Genomic DNA, 18,603 nt, shown 5'->3' with positions numbered 1-18,603 from the left:
TAAAGGAAAGAGAAACCTAGTTAGAGCACTGATGAATTATTCCTCAAAGAATATAGTCTGGTAATATTTCATTCTGGCTTTAACAGCTTCAATCAAACTTCCATGGGATCCTCCAGAAGACCTGACTTAAATTCAAAGTGCACCCTGTTTTTGAGTAAACAGGCAGCCCAGATGACCTCCAGAGATCCCTTGAGGGAACAAAATCAACTATTTTGTGAGCCAGAACCCCCAGATTGCCAGCTGTGACTTCATCTGCACTCAGGAGGGTTTCACAGAATCACAAACCTGCTGAGTTGGAAGGGACCACAAGGATCATCGAGTCCAACTCCTGGCCCTGCTCAGCACCATCCCCAAGAGTCACACCATGTGCCTGAGAGCCTTATCCAAACACTTCTTGACCTCTGCCAGGCTTGGTGCTATGACCACTGCCCTGGGGAGCCTGTTCATTGCCCAGCCACCCTCTGGGGGCAGAACCTTTTCAGGATATCCAACCTAAACCTCCCCTGACGCAACTTCAGGCCATTCCCTCAGCTCCTGTCACTGGTGAGCACAGAGCAGAGATCAGTGCCTGCCCCTCCTCTTCCCCTCAGGAGGAAGCTGTGACTGCACTGAGCTCTCCCCTCAGTCTCCTCCAGGCTGAACAGACCAAGTGCCCTCAGCTGCTCCTCGTGCACTTTCCCCTCAAGGTCCTTCACCATTCACAGCCCTCCTTTGGATGCTAATAGTTTCCCCATCTTTCTTACACTGTAGTGCCCAAAACTGTCCACAATATTCAGGATGAGGCCACCCCAGCCCAGAGCAGAGCAGAGCAGGACAATCCCCCGCCTTGTCCGACTGTCCCTGATGTCCCCAGGACAGGCTTGGCCCTGCTGGTGGCCAGGGCACTGCTGCCTCATGTTCAACCTGCCATGGACCAGAGCCCCAGGGTCCTTTCATGGCAGCGCTCTCCAGCCTCTCATTCCCAGGGTTGCCCCATCCCAGGTGCAGAATCTGGCACTTCTTCTCATTGAACTTCGTGTGGCTGCTGATTGCCCCACCTTGTAATTTATCAAGGTCTCTCTGCAGTGCCTCCCTGCCTTCAAGGGACTCACCAGCTCCTTCCAGTTTGTAGCAATATATTGTATTCTTAAGACAAAACAGCAATATCACCTACTGGTAATGCAACATCATATTCCTTATTTTCTAATTGCAATAATTTGCAAATGAACAGAGCTTGTGCCCATTCTTTTAAGTAAATAACCAATTCTTGGAAAGTACCTTTTTTATTCTAGCTGCATCCACAGTTAATTTACTTTTCATCAGAACCATGCCAGTTTGGGATGTGACTTTTGTTGTATACTTTTAAGTCATACAACTTCTACTGAGTATGACTGAGACATATAAGGAAGACAGCAGGTGTGTAGTGGAGACTGCCAAGATGTGATGGTAAAGAACAGTCTCTCTGGTACAAAGATGCTTGACAAAAGTTAATGTCATCATGAAAATAGTTCATCAGATATCAACCCAATGTCACAATCATTCTCACTTTAAAATTCTGCTTCTGGGATAATTTTGATATCAACCAAGAACCCACCCTTAGGTCTCACTCTTAGCTCATTTTTTCTTGCATCAGCTTCAGCAGTGGAAAAGGTAGAAGGGCAAAATAAACATAAAACTTTTAAACTTCTTTTCTTTCCCAATATAATTGTGTTAGGAGTTTTGGGATTAGATGTTGGCTATTTGAATTTGGCTGCTGCTGCAAAACACATGCATAAAAGCTGATGAATGAGATCTTCCTTTTACAGCCATGTCACATCCTGGTGTCAGATGACAAACTAGGCTTTAAAATCCCAATAAATTGAACTTGACTTGTCCATGTGAACTGAAACAAAGGCTCCCTGGAGACAGATAGATCTATCTAATCTAATACAACTCTAATGACTGCATTGCAATTTCACCAGAGAGCAAGCTGATTCTTGGCTTCTGTGGCATGAGACAGTCCTCAGCTACTACAATCACAATCAAACTGGATAAAGTATCAATCCAAGGCCTCAGCTACTTGTGGTCACAACAAACCCCAAGCCAATTGTAAAGGAGGAGGCAGACCTGGTGGCTTACTCAAATACAGTTTATTCCTGAACCTAAGCACCTAAGCCAGGAGGTAGCTCCGAGCCAGCCAGATTTCTTCCAATTGTTATAGCCTCTTTCCCTGATAACATAGACATCTTCTTGTGAAGATGCTGTTGTACCACAAATAAAAGCTTGAGTTGGATGTTTCAGAAATTCATATATAAAATAAGAGAGGAAATATATTAAAAGAGACAGCAAAACCAGGGATGATGCAGAAAGGTTATTCTGGGAGTCTCAGATAATGAGCTCCCTTACACAAATACTATCTTCCTGCATACAATTTATTTTCAAGATGTCTCTGCCAATAAAAGCTGCCTTTATTCCTTCTGTGCCTGTATTCAATGTCTTGCCTATAGTACACCTCAGTATTTGGCTTCCTATTTCAGCAAGGGGCTGCCAAGCTTATCCATCAAATAAAATTATTAATGTACTGGACATCTCAACTGATGGAGATGTAGTGAAATCAGGTATATCAAGGGCCTCACTTACGTGAAAAGAAAACAGGACAACAAGAAATAGCAAGGGTAAGGCTGTTGGAACAAACTCTGGTACTTTGGATGCTGATGATGGCTGTAAACAAGGAGGAATTGTGCAGAACTAACATGCAGCTCAGCTGTGAGATATCAACAAGACCCCAGTGGGACCAAATAGGACCATGGCAGCATATTGACACACAGATAATTGTATTAGCTTTGCAGAGCAGCATGTGTGTGTGGAGAAACAGCAGGGATCTGAGTTCACTGGGAAACAGAGTGAACAAGGAAACAGCGCTGAGCTTGAGGTCCTACCCAGCAAAGCTGGCTGGGTGCAGGTGGGTTTTGTATTTACGATGGGGTTCCCTAAACTTCACTCCTCTTCTAAACTAGCTGTGATTGCAGGAAGAATCAGATGTTGCCCCACCTGGAAGAACACATCTCTGCTACTGGCAGTCTGAACCCCAAGCCATCAAGAGGATTTCTGTGAATGGAAAAGGAGCTGCAGCTCAGGACACAGGCACAGCACAGGCCCCACTCAGGAAGGAAGTGTGTGTGGGTCTATCACCACCATAACCTTCTTTTGACAGCTATGGAGCTGGCAGTAGAATCCAGACTTCGACACGGCACTGCCTAAAAAATCAAGCACTTAAATAAATTAATGGGCAGGAAGTGTGTCCAGGGTCAAAATCTTTAATCCCTGATTCTCTTCCTCCCACCTGATCCACTTAACTTTTCTTCCCTCAGATCCCAAGCCATCCTGGAAGTCAAAGCTTCAAGTATGACAAATCCATGGTTGACTTCTTCCTGAGCACTGCACCAACCTGTGTCTTGGTTTTGGTAGCTCAGCTCACAGCACTTTGCAAATAATCAAGGGAAATAGCCTTTTTCCTATGGAAAATCCTGTATCTTAAAACACAGAAGAGTGATTGCTGCCAGATGACTGGCAATTGATGCTGTAGAGATTGCTAATGGAAGCAAGATATTTGAGTGTATGGAAACTGTAAAAAAGGAAGCACACAAAACTCTTTGTGGAAACAGTCAGGAAAAAGACTACATTTCTCTTGAATTTCATGACAACAGGTGACTTGACATCATCAACAAATGAGCACCTCAATGTCTTCTTGTCTCCCTTCTGCAATACAAAACAAAGATTTAAATTGCTTCCTCCTTAAAGAAGCTGAAAGCCTGCAGTACTGTCAGGAAAGACAGAGGATCTCTGCAGGCTCCCAAGTTCTGCTTTTAGCAGCAGACTAAATTATCACTAACTCTAGGTAAGGCTTCCTGTGGCTTTGTCCTGGAAAACCTCCAAAATGAAGAATCCCTTGCTACCTGATGACTTGTACTAGTGTTACACTACTTTCCCAAGGAAAATGCTTTTCCAACTCTCCAGCTGAATCTCCCAATCCATTATACATGTTCACGGCACTTTACTTTGCCATCTGGATGGAAGCATTTGGCTCTGACATGTTCAGAAGGCTCCTGGCAGTAGTCACAAGCTGCCATTGGATCGCTCTTTTGCCTCCTTTCCATCAGAGACAGAAGCCAAAGCTCTCAGCCTCATCTTGTAGGCCATGTGCTCTCAGCCCTTGACTGACCCTTCTCTGGACTCTCTCCACCACTTCAACGTCCCATTTAACTGATGGACTCAAGACTGGGTAACAGCCTCAGCAGCAGTAAGGAAAGGTGAGCAATAACTCAGTCTACAGTCCAGGCCCCTCCTGAAGCAGCCCCTTATCTAGTTTGCTTTATTGACAATCACAGCACACATTGTACTCATATTTGACTGCCTGCTCCACATCCTTTTGTCAAGAAATAAAGAAAAATATAAGGCAAATTTTGAGATGGTGCCTAAGCTGGAGGAGCTCCACAACGCCATGGCCACATGGATAGAAGGGTAGATCACACAGTGGTGTTAGCTACCCCTTGCTATTTGCAATAAACATGACATATAGCTCATTAAGTAGACACCTGTTCAAAGGGGTGTGTGGGGGGGGATGTTCTTAAAGCACAAGAAAATGGGAGAAGAGGAGTCTTAAAAGCAAAGGCAAAGCTGATCCTGACACTATGGAGTGCATGGAGATAAAGCTCTGGTTTAGTATCTGAATAGAAACCTGTGACAGAAGACAAGTGCTTGAAATTTGATTTTCAATTCTACTTTGAAACTCATAAAAACACCAAGCACCAGCCCAAGAAACTGCTGCTCTTCCCTTTTAACTCAGTGTCCATTCATTCAAGAACAGCGATACGCAAAGCTCTGGGAGACAATCCCCCAGCTGGTGCAAACCACAGTACCAGCAATGAAGTTAACCCAGCCAGGCACCCACACCAGCCTTGTGAGTTTGCTAAACAAGCTCATCCTATTAAAAAGTTGCTCCAGTTGCTCCATCACTATTGCTTTGCTGCCTTCTGTTTTTGACTATCCAAATTAATAATTTGTTCCCCTTTCCAGAAATCAGTAGGAAGTTCTGTTGTGACAAAAGAGTTTTCATACTAGACTGACCACATCAGTTCCCTGAATGCGGAACAGCTCAAATCTGACAGTCTACAGAAAAATATTCCAATGTTCTTTTACCTTCACCTTCTCCAAAAAGACTGGCAGGGGTGATGGAAGAGAAGAAATAAATCATGAGAGGGTATTTTTAGAGGGAAGGAAGAACAAAACTTTTAACATATCCAAAGATATTTATATGCTGCTGCATTTTAGCCACTGCTGGCAACCACTTGTTTTTGAGCTGTGCTAGGGCAGGCAGCTGAGTCCTGCAGCCTGGTAAGTGCACACAGAGCTCCATTTATCAAATGCCCTTCAATAGTTGCTACCACTATCTCTCAGGTCTGAGGGAAAGCATGTTCCCACACACACAACCAAACGTCTGAAAGGCATTTCAGCATGCCTCTGCTGTGTAATGCACATCTTTCTTTTCCAAAGTAACGCAGCTGCCAACACCTTAATCATTCCTTGGGGACCTTCAACACATCAGCCCTTAAGTGCTTCATTACCTCCAGCAGCTCCTGCAGAGCTCACATCCCAGGTGAGCTGTACACAGCTCCCTGTCAGCTACAGAGAGCAGCCTGAGCTGCAGGAGAGCAGGATCTGTGTAAATCAGGTCTAACAGCCTATTTTCCACCACTCTTTGTTTCCGAAAGTTTGGCCTCGTTTGCTGCAAAGTATCTAGGACAAAAGGTAAGGCAGCATCAAGAAACCACATTTGAGACTCAAATCACTGTGTGTTTCTTTTCATGAGATCCTGTGGGAGAGAAGATGCTTGTTCCTCTGCATGGACACTAAGGAGCTATGGAGACCAGTCAAATAACCTTCACTAAAGCACCTGAACTGTGTGTACCCCCACACACCTTCTTGTTTTTAAGTTAGAAACTGCTGCCTCAAGTCACAAAATATAGCGTTTTGAAATTGCATTGATATGTTCTTGGCACAAAATAAAAATAAACTGCAAATGCAACCAATACAGAAACTTGAGCTGCCTTTTGTTTCTGCAGGGCTTAAAACACTAAGGGGAAAACCTAAGCAACAAACTTCACTGATCTGTGGAAAGATGCAGTCTGATAGGACTGGTATACAGACACCTATTTTGAAATTAGCTTGAGCATGTGAAGGCATAACCTAACCTTTGAAGCTTCTAGATTGCTCCATCAGGTTCCTTGAGATGGCACTGCTGGAGACATCATCACAAAGAATCATTTCCAGGTCAATTTCTTTTTAAAAACAAGATACCCCAGGGCCATTTTTTGTGAAGTACCTCCACTAGGGAACAGCTTCACCTGCTCTCTTCATGTCAGTCCCACTGTCCCTCCTATGCAGCTCCCCCACCACCCCGAGCCCTTCTATTTGAAGTTATGATCTAATGGCTCAAAATAACACAGGAAGGTTAATTAATCATGCAATAAATACAAACTTAAACACATAAGTATGCATAGATGTGCACACCCCTGATTTTTTCATTCTGCATCATTAGCTTAGGAAACTGATAGAGGCAAAGAATAAGGAGAGAAACCAACAGTTGCTCACATGGATCAACACTTCCAGGCTCTCTCTTTTGCAGCTCATCTCACTCATACTTGTGGTTTCAACATGTGATTCACATTAGGCCCCTCTGCTCGCCATTTGATGGTTCTGCTAAACAGATGTGAATTTATTTAGTCACAGAGCCTGCTCTTTACACTGCCTCTTTGTAGAACAGATGGGCTTTTTTTTCCCTGTTCAACAGTGTTCAGATAACAATCATACCCAGCACACAGGTTTGCTTGGCAATTTCACAGGAAAAGGAACAACACATGAACGTTGTGTTGCACATTCTCACAGGAGTTCTTTTCAGCAGCCTGGACACACCACAAGAGGTGATGGCCCTGATAGAGAATGCCAAACTGCAACACCAGGAATGCCCAGACAAGACCAAGATCCTCGGGGATCAGCCCCAAAAGTTCAAGCAAATGAGTTACGTACACTGCACCTGGCAGGGTCCAGAAGACACAACTCCACCACACATCCACCACAAAACTCTCCCGTGAAAGCTTGAGTGGAGAATTAGCTGAATGAAGGGTAGGCTCCTGCAACACTCATGGGGACAAGAAAACATGGCATCTCCTGGGACTCTTCAGCCTGGTGAAATAGCCTGGAAAAGCTATCCACTCCCTGTGTGGGCATTCTTCTTTCTGCACTCAGAGTGCCTTTGGCACTGCATGAAGCAGAACTGCACAAAGGCCCTCTCAGAGCAGAATAAGACTGCCCACATGAGAAGTACGCTCAGAACAGCTATTGCACTTTAAATTCACACCCTGGCTTTGTTTTGCAATGGTTTCCCTGTGCAGAAGGGCCCTGGGCTTCAGATTCAATTCCTCCTCATGTTATCAACAGCTGAGCACTGCTCCCATCTGAGAGTAGGATGTGGCCGATACAAGAGGCCAAAGCACAATCTTGGAGGAGAAGGATGAGCTTCCCTTTTACTTTGCACTGTCCTATATATGGATGCACTTCTCTATTGCTTCAGGAACAGAACACTGATGACTTCACCCTAGCAAATGGCCCTGCTATGTGGGTAAGTCATCTCTGCTCTACCACAGAAACCAAGGACGTGTGTACATGGCACACACGAATGTCATGCCCACACTTGTGCAAACATTTAATCCCTCTCTTAAAGCTGCAGTCCTGTCAGACACAGCTTTGCTCTCCATGCACTGCCCACTTGTTACAAAGATTACCTCAGTTTCTACCAGAATATACTTAGGATTCAGGATTAAATTAAATAAATTAATTAAAAATAATAAATAAATTAAATAATTTTTATATTATATACACAAACACACATACATGCATTTTAAATGGGGTTATATTAAAATTTCATTATCTGGAAAACGAAACTCCAAATTTCAGAAGGAAAGTAAAAATGGAATTCTCTGCTTGAAAGACAGCCGGGACACAGCCATTAACACCCTCTCTGGGGGCCCTAAAGCTGAACATTTACAAAAACAGAAAAATGTGTGGCTTTCTTTTTTTGGGGGGGTGTGCATGCAATTAAGCAGTATTAAAAAGCTAGTAGATATTAGGCAGAAAAATATTTTTAATAATAGAAGACAGACTGAAAAGGACAGCTGATTCCTTGTAGGGCAACAGGCACTTCCAGCTATAAAGCACTTTGTGTCTTCTGAGAGTTTTTCCTTTCTTTTTTTCTTGGCAAGCTCTGAGCCACCACAGTATAATTTTCATTCCTATTAATGACTGTGCCATCCAAATACCCTGTGCATGGACCATACACCAGCACTTCATTCTTTTCTACATCTTACAGAGAAGCAAAAAAACCCAAAACACTGTGAAAGAGACTTTCATAAGCATAAAGCAAATTTATGTGCCAAATTCCCAGAGGCTGGTTGCTTAACCTTCAGTATGAGACTTCAATAACTTTGAGCAGTAAAACAACATACTTTCTTTCCTCCATGTAAGAGAAAGGAAATTCCCTCCTGCTTTGTCCCACCTGCTCTGCAGACCTGGTGGGGCTGATGCTCCTGATGGGGCATCACCAGTAACAAGACAGAACATGGCATCAGGAACAGGGCTCCCCTGCCATCGGGAAGTGTGGAAAACCTTCCCAGCCATCGCTCTCCATCTCCATCCCACATTCCCTGTCACCTTCACCAAGGCCCTGAGGACAACATTTAGTCCCTCCTTTACAGCATTTTCAGCTCGGAGACAAAGGTGTGGCCTGTAAGAGCAAAGTGCAGAGAGCCAAAACACATCCAAAATTTTAAGTAAGGATATAAAGATCTCAGTGGAGGCTTAAAACTGAGGGGGAGCAGAGCTGGCAAAGGCTCATGATGGATAGCAGTGAGCTGCTCAGAAGAAAATTAAGAAAACATTTTGAAACCCCTCCTAAAATGGAACAAATAGGTCCAGCACTCCAACAGAAGGGGATTTTTTTGCATCTCTGAATGATAGTGCTTCGCTTTTATGGCCTGCGGCTGCTTGGGAAATTCAAAACTATTTCTCTGAAGAATTCACTTGGACAAGCTTTATGGCTTTGATCAGTTAACTATTTTTTAATGCTAATCCACCCCAGTGATATTTGTCCTCCTTTTCCCCATGTGCACAGAAGCACAGACACAGACAAATACTACACAAAACCAAACATTAGCCAGATGAACAGTCAGGAACAATGACATCCAGAGCCCATAACCAAACACCAACTCCATTCTGTTTTCTTCCTTTCTGTTCTAGAGGTTCAAGATCCTTTGGCCCAGTATGACCCACTAATGGCAATTTAGGAATCAAATTTCGGAGCGCAGCAGGTTTAATGCTCACGCAGTGATTTGGCCATAACTACTCTCACTCAAAAAATGTAAATAATTTCCCCTAAAAGTTTGGAATAAAACACATGGTTTAAAGGCCATATTAGAAACATAACACAAACCCCAGCAAGTGGCCCAAGTGCTGTCCCATCCTCTAGATTAACAAATAAAGGTGCAGAAGTAGTGATTAGCTGACATCTGCGAAGCAAAGATTAAAACAAGCAAAGAGCAAGACTGAAATTACCAGATACCCATCACCTCACTGGAATTGCTCTAAGCTGGCCCACAATCTCAGGTGTAGAATCTGAGTGCCAAGCTAAGCAAAACTCCATTTACAAGCTCAGTGTACAAATCTGGCTTCTTTTTAAGGGCACCAAAGTCTAAATGTGCACCCAGAAGATACTGGCTCTCTAAGCCATTATTCAATTATCAGTCCTATTGGTTGCACCATTGTGACATCCCATGACATATACACATATAAGGAAAAATGACACTACACCAGTGAAAAGCCCTGAGTAAGGGACAGTCCCTGCTCTGCAGCACCTTTGGTATTCAGGCTGCTATCTGAACTTTGCTTGCTGTCTTTGCGTAACAGATTCAGGCAGTATTTCCTGTGGCAGAGAATTACACAGGCTGATTATTCTCTGTGGAAAAGTGAAGAAATCCTGGAAGCAATTTTCTGTCTCAATTGTTCCCAGAGTGCAGGAACAATCTCTTAGCCCTCTTCCTATTTTCTGCTCAATGCCATCCAGGCTCAGCAGGCAAAATCCATCACGATGATGCCATAGGTCTGGGTCCTGCAAACACTCACCCAGGTGAAACTTCACACATGAGCAGCCCAACAGATTTCAACCAGTGTCAGCCTTAAACTTGGCCACAAAGGTTTTAGAGTACAAAGAATGAGATAGGTGAGAAATTCAAAGTACCTGGGAAATGTTCAGCCCTAGGTAGCACCAGGCTTACCTCCACAAAATAACACAAATGAAGTGTTTCTGACGCATGCTTCTTCATTCTTATAAAATTCACTCTCAGGCACATAGTGTGATTCTTGGGGTGCCCTGTGCAGGGCCAGGACTTGGACCTGATGATCCTGATCCACCCTTCCAACTCAGCATATTCTATGATAATTTTAAAAACATCAAGGAAGATCAGCTGTACTTGAGAACTGCGCATCACTGACAAAGTTCCTAAGAAGAAAGATCATTTTCTCAAACTAAAAATTTCATTATCTTTTGTGGGGAGGGGAAGGACAGATATTTTCTACAGGGATAAACCCCCACACTTCTCAGACAAAAATCTAAGAGCTGATGGCTTTCTACCAGAGCCTGACACTATTCCTGTGCAAAACCACCACAAGACTGACCCACAAAGCAGGGGAGGAACCGCATACCCATCTGCACCCCTCTGCATATGCTGCAGCAGCAGCAACTCCAAATACGAATTTTTCAACAAGTAGTATTCACCTAGGTACATGCCCACACTCAGAATTACTCAATCAGAACCTTATTTTCCACCCAAATGAATTTTGATATAAAATATTCAATTCGGCCTAATCAGTGGGGTTTAAACATGAGTCAAAATATTCTCTTGAATTGACTCCATCAGTGCCAGAGCTTGAGAACAACATCTTTAAATAATCTGCCTCCAAAGGCAGGTACTGACTTTTCAATTGTGCTACTATTTTTTAAATAAAATTAACATTAAAAACATTGTTACTTTTCAGCCAATGCTGCTAAGGGATGGACAGAAAAGGACTGGAGACCTGTTGCAGAATTGCACTGCCAATCTTAGTATCACTTCATTTTCAAATGAGGAATTTGGTAGTAAACAACCTTTTCCTTGTACACAAACATTTTTAATTTCATGCCCTGCTAATCATACATCTGTTAGAGCTCCTTTTCCATCCATTCCACTAACGATAATAAAAGAAAAATCATCACACTTAAAATGTGGTTTGTCTAAAATGAAAATTGAGTAATAACCAATGTTCCTCTGTGGGATGAGGAAACACAGCAGCACTGGCTCAGCAGAGGTGACAAAGACATGGTTTGAAAAGGGACACCTTCACACGTGCCTTGCCAGTGGCCCTTGCTGCTGGCAGCCCCTCTGCACCCCTGTGTTTGTCTAAGAGCCCTTTTGGGACTGCTTCACCCGACAGCTTCTCTCAGGCTTCCTGGTGGTCCACTCCAGGCTCCATCATCAGCAAAGCCTCTCCTGCTGTCATCACCTCACTCACCAGCACCCCCTTCCCCTGCTTTCTTCCCTTCTTTTTTTTCCTCACCTCCTTTATCAGCAGGATATTAATATGACAAATGCTACAGCACTGCCCTTACCTTCCCAAATCTCCCTCCAGCAACAAGACCCAGTGGGCCTCAGCATATCAGGTTTCAGATGCGTGCAGTGCCTTTACCTGAGCCTTCCATACACGAGAGCTCGCTGATGTGCTGCTCAAAAGTGCACTTAAATATGTGACCACACCCCTGAAAACATCTCCTTATCATCTCTTCAATAACATTAGTGTTGAGGTTGTTATTTAATGGACATGCCCAGCTGAAATTCCAAGTTAATCAGGCCCCCAGAAACACCCACAATCAAGACCATCTGATTTGGCCTTAGAAATAATTTTTGTATGATAAGACACCAGAATTAATTGCCCAGAGATGCTATGGATGTACCATTCCTGGAAGTGCTCAAAACCAGGTTGAACAGGGCTTGGAACAACCTGATCTAGTGAAAGGTGTCCCTGCCCATCACAGAGGAGTTCAAACTAAAGGGTCTTCAAAGTTCCCTTCTGACCCAAACCTTTCTATGATTTTTTTTGATTCTAAGATTTACTGTCTTGCACTGCCCACACTCCTCTTTCCTGGACTGCTGACACACAGCTTTTGCCTTTTTAGACTCCTCCTATTCCCATAGCTGTGCTGGGCCAACTCCAACTCAGAAATACTGCACTTGTAAGACCTACGCAATGGTAACTGAGAGTTTTAACAAGCAATAAGAATCCATCTGAAGCCGTAGGCAATGTGGCACAAAGGCATTCTGGGCAGAGGTACACGACTCTGCTACACCTGGGACTCCTCTCTGGCCTCCAGTCCTCACATTAGCATGCTGAACCTTCTGCTCCTTTTAAAGGCTGTTTTCTAAAGCACGATTATCTACATAAGCTCTCCCTTGTCTTCACCAGAAATGCAGTTGTTTGACTAATCGGCTTTAAGGAGACTTATGAGTTAACTAATATCAATTAATTACTCCCATTTTGCAGATAAGCAAACAAAAGAATTTAAAAAGCGAAGCATTCTGGTCTAAATTAATGGAAGGGAAACCAGAGCCCAAACCCACTCCTTGACCTGGGTCCAGAGTAATCAAAGGCACTGGGGAGAGAACCTTGGCATCCCCAGTCCTCTGCCTCCTGCTCAAGAAGCAACACCAGTCCTGCCCTGCACCACACCAGCCCTTCAGCTCAGGCTGTCTTGAGATCTTTATTTTACTTGTGCACTCATGATAAAGCTGTGGGGATTAGAAATGCTACAGTGCAAGCCAGCTTTTTTTACTCAAGAGAGTTTTAGCCCAGCTGCCCTAAATGCAGTTACCCCAGAGGCATCAGCACCACTCCACCATGCTCACAAGGGAGACATGATCCAAACCAGGCTGTACCTAAGATTAGGTGACCATGACCAGCAAGAGCACAGGCATTAACACATCCCTTCTGTCCGCAAACAAAAGCATTCAGCTCTGGATTCTTCTGACCTCTAATCAGAGTGCATTCAAACAACCCTGCCAGCATTAACAGGGAAAAGGGAGGGGAAAAGAATAAAAAAAGACTTTGTCGAGCAAAAGTACTCTTAGACACATTTGATGTAATAGTCATATGATTAACAAACTGTCATATCAAAGTTTTCTGCAAAGTAGGAACACTCTGACAGTTCATATTTTAAAAACTGACATTTTGATTCATTACTGTAAATAGCACTCTGTATTAAATATTGTGACAAGGCATACAGTGTATTTTTTTTTGAGCTCTATAACATTTAGGAAGTACTGACTTTTTTTAACTTTTTTTTTTTTTTTAGGCACATATAATATCAAAAGCCGTTAAAGCAGAACTCCAAGAAAGCTTCTAGAGGAGAGAATCATGATTTCTGAAATAACCTATTTCTCTGCCATCATCTCAAGCACTATTGGGAACCTGGGCCCACAAGGATCTTAATGTACTGTTTGCATAATAAAATAGGGAATTGTTTCACAGAACAAAAGAGCTATAAGGAAAGTGGCTACATTAAATAATATAAAATTACTCACTAGCAAATCATCCTGAAGCTGGCATAAGAGGGAGAGCACTAAAAGGTGCCGAATTACCACTCAGAATATCTAAGTGCCAGTTCAGAACAGAGATGAACAACACAACATCCAAAGGGCTGCCCAAATATGCATCTTGCTTATCCCCTCAATCTTCAGCCTTGTGTTTTGCCCCCTTCTGCAGCCCAGCATGGCCATGCCCATCCCAGACAGCAGCAGCACTCCCTCACTGCTGGGGTGTGCAAGAAGGGCTGCCCCACCAGAACTACCTAGGACATCATGGACTGGGGTCCACGGCAGACCAGCTCCCACTGCAGGGATGCTGTGAGCCACCAGAGCTCACCAGCCAAGACAACTCAATCCCCTTACAGCTCCCTGCTTATGGATCCCTTTCCCTGGATCACCAGTATCAGGGCAAACAGGACTGGGACCAGAAACAATACTGCCACTGTTCTGCATCTCCTGAAAAGCAAACCACTCAATGGAGAAATTAAAATTAACAGCTCAAACTAACACAAAGACCTTGCTAGAGTAGCAGAGAAAAACCAGAGGCCACCTAGCTGTTTGCAAGAAGCTCAGGTGTTATGAGGACTGCAGTCCAGTGCTTTGGAAAGAAAAATGGTTACCATTATCATTGCCTGCAGCCAGCTGCAAGTGGAGCTCTGGGCTCAGTCTCCTGACAGAATGGATATGCTGCCATAAACACGAGCCCAGAGCCTACCCCAGGACATGATGAGGCTGTCACGCACCCTGAAGATGGATCACAGCACTGTTTCAGCAGAGGTTTATCCAGCACAGCCTGCCTTTCCCAGGAGCAGCCACACACCCCTCACATGCTGGAAATCTTGTGGATGTGTCTGCATGCCAGCAAGTGTGGCAGTAAGTAGTGGTCTAGCCAGACATCCAAAACATATTGGCACCACTATAATTTGTCCATTCACCAATATGTTTTCCTAAAAACGCCCATATGCTTTTCCTGCAGTTCCCATATGCTTTTGCAAAGAGAAACAAAAACATTTTGTTAGTTGCGAGCGATTGATCGCCACATATTTCACAGAAGTCAAGTTGAAAAACAATAACAACAACAACAACAAAAAGCAGTCAGCTGCTTCCCCCTCCTCCTCTCTGTTCACGGAGGGAACTGTGAAGAGCAGGAAAAAATTCAGCCCACAGCAAAATACACACAACGCTTTTTTTTTTTTTTTTTTTTTTTTTTTGCGCTGCAAGATATTCTAGGAATTACAGGAGGAATCTTCATTAAAAACAAGCTATCAAGGATCCGGCAGCCAGTGGCATTCCAGACAGTAACACAGCATCGGGTGCTGGGCTGAGCGCTCGGCGCTCGCTCGGGTCCTCACCGCAGCCCACAGGCATCCACGCTCCTGGAGACACACTTTAAACAAGCCAGGGGGTGGGAGGACAGCGTGGTAAAAAGGTTATAGCCCTTCCAACTCACAGAACAGCTCATGTGAGGCCAAACCTATCTCTCTGTGTAGGTGTAAAGACCCCTCTCACTCACGGGGCTTCCCAGGGAGGTGCTGCCTTGCCAACACAAATCCCAAAGCAGCGGGCAGGCTCGGTTCAACTGGGAGCGCAGGCACGTGGGTGTACAAGTATGTGTGTGTCAAGGCTGGAGCATGTGGGAACTGTAGCTGTTTAGTTAAAGACTCATTAAGAAACAGCAGACCCAGGGCCAACGTTCAAAGAGGAGCAACGCAAAACATTTCTCCGGAGAAAGATTAGCGTGTGTTCTTCTTTACACAAATAAAATTAAAGAGAAACTCATAATACAGACAAATCAATTAACTTCTGAAAAGCCAAGGGCACTGTATGCAAGAGCAGACAAGAGGGGAAAAGCTTTGTTACAGGGCCACCAAAGCAGTGCATAGGCTTTCTTCCCCGGAGAAGAAATTCAGCTACTGCTGCATGAGGTTCTGATGCTAGTCCCAGCTGTCTCATGCTCATTGTTGCAGGGACACAGCTGCTTCCTTCCCAACACAGCCATAAACATACCTATATATCACTATAATCTTATGCACCAAGGGCTGGGGACCATCTTTGCAGAGACTGTGGAAAATACCTGAGGGCAGAGGTCAAAAGACTACAAGAGTGCTTAAATCAACAGTCCCAGCCTAAAAAGAAAGAGTTTGAAGCTGACTTTCTATATAGGATACACAGAACAGCACACACCCTTCTATTACAATAAAACTTTCTGTGATGCAGTCCCACATTCTAGAGTTCTCCTACAAATTTAACCAGGAATACTCTTTGCAAAGCTAGTGTTTTCTTGCAATGATCTAATCTCACACTAAACCTAATGAGAGACCAGACGCAACAGGTCAAGAGCCCAGTTTTTCTCAGAAACTAAGCCAAAACCCCAGTTAAGAGAAGAGAAATCAATCTCTTGCACAGGACACAGAGTAGAAAAACCAATTTGTCAGACACAGCTTGCTTCACAAGATACATTTTATGATATGTTTTTGTCTTGAGAGGAGTTGTAAGCACCTGAAAATCTGACTTCACTCACAAATGCATTGATGTTGTTGCTCAAATGCTGACTAGAAAGTAAAACTAATACTGTCTCATTTAGTTAATAAAAGGACATATTTAGTTAACATAATGATGGGCTTCTTCCTAGATTTCATATTTACAGCAACTGATTGGGATGGTTTATTAAACTTAGTCAGGGAAGCTACTGCAGAAAGAGTGAGAGTAGCAGAAGAGCTCCCATTAATCTTCCATAGCCCAGCAACTGGGAAAATCAGGCCTTGAACCAGATTCTACGCTCTTGCTATTAATCTCCTGTCCTCTACTTATTAATCCCTGGTCTGTCTTTGTCTGTCAACATTTATTAATGGCCCCAACTGTTTGCAGTAAACAGGATACTGAAACCTCATCTCCAGCTAGACATAATTTACCCACCAAAAAAAACCACACCCAAAAAAACCACCATAAAAATTAGACTCAAGAAGAGGGCAAAGGCAGAAAGTAGGGATGCACATTGTGTATCAAACTAGAAGACTAAAAGTGCAATCAAATTCAGTGACACAACAGAGTGAAGATCCACTGTTCCTGACTTTGCCCTGCCACATAGATATCTCATGGCCCTAAAGCCAGGTAACATCATGGCACAGAAAAAGCTCCACTGGTCAAAACCACCAGGGTAGTTGGTCACTCATTCTCTGCTCCTCAGCAGCGGTGCACAAGCTGCTTTCTTCCCCCAGTGCCATGACTTTGCAGCACCTCCAGCACCTTTCTGTCTCCTGGGGTGGCACAACTGAGAGAGGCTTGAGGACAGAACCACTGCCCTAACACTGGGCCTGTTCTGCAATCTTACCCTTCCTGCAATCAAACCATTCTATCATGGGATGGGCACAAAGGACAGTTTGTGTCCTGCACATAATCCAACAAGGGACTCCTGCAATACTTTGGGGTGATTCATCATGGTGATCCTTAAGTCACAGCTAAATATCTCCACTGAATGCGACAGAACTGGCAATCCTGAAGAATTAATTAATTTGCTCCTCCCATTAATTTCTATTTGTCCACTGAAACAGAGATTCAGCTAATAATACAGCCAGCTCTCCTTCACCAGCTGGGAATATCCACAGCCTGCAGAGAGCCACATCATGGATGGGGAATGAGTTCAGGTCCACAAGCAGGAAAGCTTTGTTCAAAAAAGAGGTCAAAGCAACATGGCCCACAGGACCAAGAATTGTTCTCATGCAACACTCCCAATCTGCCTGCATGTTTGCTAATTCCAAACTTGGACCCAGAAACAGTAAAACCACCTCAAGCCTCCTGGGCAGGCTAGCATCCCACCACCCCAGGCTTTGGAGAAATGCTCGTCAGTTGAAGGACCGAACATGGTACCAAGGTCTTCCCACTGTCACTAAACTCAGCAGTTGGCAAAAGCCCTGGGACTTGATCCATTCCTCACCTGGAAGCAAGGCAGCCCTGTCAGGCACCCAAGTCAGATGTACAGACAGGCTCTTCCAAGGGATCTCTGTGGGTGCAAACAGAAAGGTCAGAATCAATGTTTTGCTCATCGTAAAAGCAGAAAGTAAATCAAACTGGCTGCAATGCCTTGCCAAGAAAACAGCCCCAAAAGGGCATGTAAGGCCAGCTGCCCTCCTGTACAGAGCAGACCATAGCCTTTTTTCCTCCCCTCTGACACAACTCATGTGTCAGTCTGTCCCTGTTTTGACCCATGTAGGGGTTTTTCACACATTGGCAGCACAGATTACATCTGAGCAAGTGTTGGAGTAGCTGAGGTTTACCTGGAAGAGAAGCTACTTGTTTTAAATCACTGCAGAGCTGGTGAAAGGCACTGACGTAAGGGCTGCAGGTAACAAAGTCTCTTTCAAAGCCTGACCAGACGCCCTTCTGCCTCTCATGCTTAAAGGGCCTCTTCTTCCCAAGCCCCAGCCACTGCTCAAGCCAAGCATGAGTCACTCCCACAGCACTGCCTTTGCCATGCAAGCATCAAGGAGCACCAAAGCAGAGATGGGATGCATTAAACACACAGGCATTGTGGAAAAAGAGTCAGGGTGGGACAGCCCAAACCCTACCTCCATGTCCAGCCCTGGTTTCCTTTCTGGGTGCTTCCAAAGATACACAATTAAAGAGAAAACACAAGTTTTTAAAGTTACCACAAGCTTTTTTTCAACTGGCAGTCTCAATACTTCCATTTATTGTTATCTGAGCTTACTCTGATATTTTCTATTTCCTTTAATCTCAATCCTGGAGGAGAAATGAGCAAGTTTAAAAAGTACCAGTGATGATTACTGAAATGTCCACCTCAGCATATGCCTGGTCTCCCAGCCCACCATGCCCTGGTGTCACCAGGTGACCCCCCCCCCAGCTCCTCCTAACTGCATCCTCACCCCTATTTTCCTGAGATCAGCCGAGCATCAAAGGTCATTAA

General features: G+C 44.2%; 1 protein-coding gene across 2 annotated transcripts in view; it reads right to left on the bottom strand.

Moving 5' to 3' along the window:
• The window catches only part of LPP (LIM domain containing preferred translocation partner in lipoma), a 298,039-nt gene that overhangs the window by 208,347 nt on the left and 71,089 nt on the right, over window positions 1-18,603 (bottom strand). For both annotated transcript variants that reach the window (XM_062499363.1, XM_062499362.1), the window contains one exon: window positions 17,617-17,682. The gene's annotated coding sequence lies outside the window, so the exon portion shown is untranslated. The remainder of the gene's footprint in view (window positions 1-17,616; window positions 17,683-18,603) is intronic.

This window comes from Cinclus cinclus, chromosome 10 (genome assembly GCF_963662255.1).
Source record: "Cinclus cinclus chromosome 10, bCinCin1.1, whole genome shotgun sequence".
NCBI classification, from domain to species: Eukaryota; Metazoa; Chordata; class Aves; order Passeriformes; family Cinclidae; genus Cinclus; species Cinclus cinclus.
This window is presented reverse-complemented; position numbering and strand designations above follow the sequence as displayed.